The sequence below is a fragment of the Otolemur garnettii genome, unplaced genomic scaffold (assembly GCF_000181295.1).
Source record: "Otolemur garnettii isolate 467f Iridium unplaced genomic scaffold, OtoGar3 scaffold00113, whole genome shotgun sequence".
Taxonomy (NCBI): domain Eukaryota; kingdom Metazoa; phylum Chordata; class Mammalia; order Primates; family Galagidae; genus Otolemur; species Otolemur garnettii.
In genome coordinates this window covers 5,718,694-5,722,271 of record NW_003852508.1, presented here as the reverse complement: position 1 = coordinate 5,722,271, position 3,578 = coordinate 5,718,694, and the positions used below count along the sequence as shown (strand labels likewise).

The 3,578-nt window shown below is 42.5% G+C and overlaps 1 non-coding gene across 1 annotated transcript; it reads left to right on the top strand.

Annotated features, from left to right (window-relative positions):
* Window positions 1–1,942: 1,942 nt before the first annotated feature.
* LOC111727606 lies at window positions 1,943–2,073 on the top strand. Its single transcript, XR_002775118.1, has one exon.
* Window positions 2,074–3,578: the final 1,505 nt, after the last annotated feature.

Sequence of the window (3,578 nt, the reverse complement as noted above, 5' to 3'; positions counted from 1 at the left end):
TGTCTCCTTGATCCACACCGTCTAATGGTGGAGAGTCCCAGGGGCACCTTGATCTCCCTGCAGTTGTGCAGGAGTTTGGAAATGGACCGCAAACCAACCACATCAGGATTGGTTGCCACAGACTCAGGGACTATCTACGTCAGTTGAATCTGCTTGCCTGCATTTAGGCAGAACTTTCTCCCCGATTTAGGCAGAGCCTACCTTTGTCCTCACCTAGGCCCTCTAATCTGGGCCCTGGTTGTCCAGCCCGTGGACTGTGGAATCCCATTTGGACCTTTGCCGGCTCTGTTCTGTGTGTTTAACTATTCCCTTCTCCAGTTAAAGTCTTTCTGATATTCGAATGTCATTTCCTTGGGCCTTCCTCTTTTGAGGCCCCCCTCATCCTCACCATGCCACCAAGCCTGACAAAGTCCTAAGTTAGGCACTGCAGGAAAAAAGATAAAGAGATGCGATCTTTGTCCTCAAGGAGCTTTCCCTCTAGGAAGAGGAAACGGACCACAAACCAATGAGAAACAGGGCCGTGCTGAGTATGCAGAGTGCATGTAGGGAGTAAGGAGAGTGTGAGCAACTCTTGGTAGTCTCGGAAGGGCTGTGGTTAGGAAGAGCTGCAGAAAGGAGGTGACAGCTGAGCTTAACAACTCTTCTCCTTTGGAGAGGAGCTGCTATTGAGGTAGAAAGAAGAGACCACATGGTGGACAACTGTATGATCCTCCCTGTGGGCAGGTGGGAGCTATGGGGATATGGGGGGGAGTGTGACAAAGAGAGAGTTTTATTTCAGAAAAATGTATCCAACAGCGTGAAAAAAGATCAGAGGGGATTGGCGGGCTTAGACGGCATCGTAATGGTTCAGGAGAGAGGTTGTGAGAGCCTGGAGAGAGCAGCAGAAGTAGGAAAAGAGAATAAGTGCCCCACAAGAGAACCTGCGGATACATGTAGAATATAAATGTCTTAACACAATAACTAAGAAAATGCCATGAAGGCTATGTTAACCAGTTGGATGAAACTGTTTCAAATTGTATATAAAATCAGCACATTGTACTCTATGATTGCATTAATGTACACAGCTGTGATTTAATTAAAAAACAAAGAGGGAAACTGAGGATGCAGAATGGGGAAGGGGTAAGGAGGGGGGAGTCAAGGACGAATAAAAATCAACCCTAACTCCCAGGTGCCGGGGTCAGTGGCGGCAACTCCACTCGTGTGTAGACTGTGCTTCTCTTTGTGAAAATGAATGTTTTAAAAAGAATTTTATGAACAGATTTTTTCTCTTGGTAAAAATTTAGGGTTTTATTCATTTAATCTGACAAATATTTGTACATAAAGATAGTTTATTAGGTGCTTAATCCTTTGACAGACGCAAAGTTGAAGATTTATAATCTCTTTATGGAAACAAGCACATTTACTTCAAATTCTAAGACAGATTATAAAAGGAGACACTATGGGTTAATTATCAAAATGCAATGTATATTAAAATATTTTTATAGGGTTTCCATGCACTTTCTTTTTTGCAGTTTTTGGCCGGGGCTGGGTTTAAACCCACCACCTTCACTACATGGGGCTGGTGCCCTACTCCTTTGAGCCATAGGCACCACCCAGGTTTCTATGCACACAAAAGGAATCCTTTTAAACCACTTGACTAGGCCCCTGTCACTCAAGGGGCTGAGGTGCCAGCCACTTACACCAGAGCTGGCAGGTTCAAATCCAGCTCAGGCCTGCCAAACAACAATGACAACTACAACCAAAAAATAGCCAGGCGTTGTGGCAGGCACCTGTAGTCTCAGCTACTTGGGAGTCTGAGGCAAGAGAATCACTTAAGCCCAGGAGTTGGAGGTTGCTGTGAGTTGTGACTCCACGGCAGTCTACCCAGGGCAACAGCTTCAGGCTCTTATCTCAAAAACAAACAAGCAAACAAAAAAACCACTTAAAAATTAGCAATTGTTAGGGCTTGTCTCTCTTGGGGTTATGGAGGATCCAGTTTCTCCTCAGCCAAGGATAGAGGCCAACATCAGCCCCTGAGGACTGTTGTCAGCACTGCCATGAGTGGGCAGCCTTAATTTCCTGCCTCAGACATTTGGAATTAAAGAAAAAAGAATTAGCAATTAAAAAAATGTATTTATTTATTTTATTAAATCATAACTGTGTACATTGATGTATTTATGGGTTTCAGTGTACTGATTTGATATACAATGTGAAATGCTAACGTTGAACTAAGTAACACATCCATCATAATTAAAATTAGCAATTGTTAAAATAAAAATCCCAACTGTACACCGCCCACTGTAGACTCCCATTAAACACTAAGTCATGATAATGACACTAAGGAAACCACAGGCTTGCATTATTTTAGAGAACACAACCAGTTTACGCTGGAAGGGATATTAAAGATCATTGGGGGAAAGAGGGTGTCACAATTCCTCATTTGAGCATTTAAATAGAAATTAAATTCCTCGGATGTGCTAGTGGATTTAGTTCATCTAAACAACAGGACCTAAACAAGATCTTAAAAAAATAAAAATGTAGGACATACTTTACTCGAAGCTAGGAAAACAGAATGGACTATTTTGCTTAAAATAGAACACCTATATTTAGGAGCTTTTAGTCTGGCATGACCTTGACATTTAAGTCAACACACTTGTTTTAAATCTGATGATAAATGTCCGCGTTCTATCCTTTGTCTCTAAACCACTCCATAGGCTTAATTGCCTTGCCACAGCAGAATGAAAATTGAATGTAAACAGTATATTTTCTGCCTTAGGATTTTAAAACATTCATCTCTTGGTCTCTCTGGCAGGCAACCTTTTCTGAGTACGCACTACTGGTAATCTACTGTCATATTATTTTTGATTATTCCTAAGATTATACAAGGCATATTTCATTGATGAGTTCTAGTGTGGGTTTAGGAGATTACCAGTCTAAGGTCAATTCCGCCACTCAACAGCTGAGCGATTGGTGGCAAGTTCCAGCCTGTCCTGCCCTCTAGGTCCTCATCTACAAAATGAAGAGATTTGTAGCTCTCAGCTTTGGCTGTATAGTAGAATTAGTTGGGGAATATTTAGAAAATACCATGGTAGGCCCCATTTCTAAAGATCTCAACTTAATTGCTATGTGTTAGGCTCCAAGTATCAGTAGTTTTGAAAAGCTCCCCAGTTGATTATAAAGATTTCTAAGGGCCTTGATAGCTTGAAAAACTTATTTTATGAAATGATGTATGTCTGTCAAGGGACCTACTTCATGAGCCTTCAGCAATGTCTGGGACCAACTTTAATAAAAAGTTACAGGCTCGGAGCCTATAGCTCAACCAGCTAAGGCGCCAGCCACATACACCTAAGGTGGTGGGTTCGAATCCCCAGCCCGGACCCGCCAAACAACAATGACGGCTGCAACCAAAAAATAGCTGGGCATTGTGGCGGGCACCTGTGGTCCCAGTTACTTGGGAGGCAGAGGCAGGAGACTCGCTTGAGCCCAGGAGTTGGAGGTTGCTGTGAGCTGTAATGCCACGGCACTCTACCCAGGGGGACAGCTTGAGGCTCTGTCTCAAAATAAATAAATAAATGAAATAAAATAAAATAAAAAGTTAC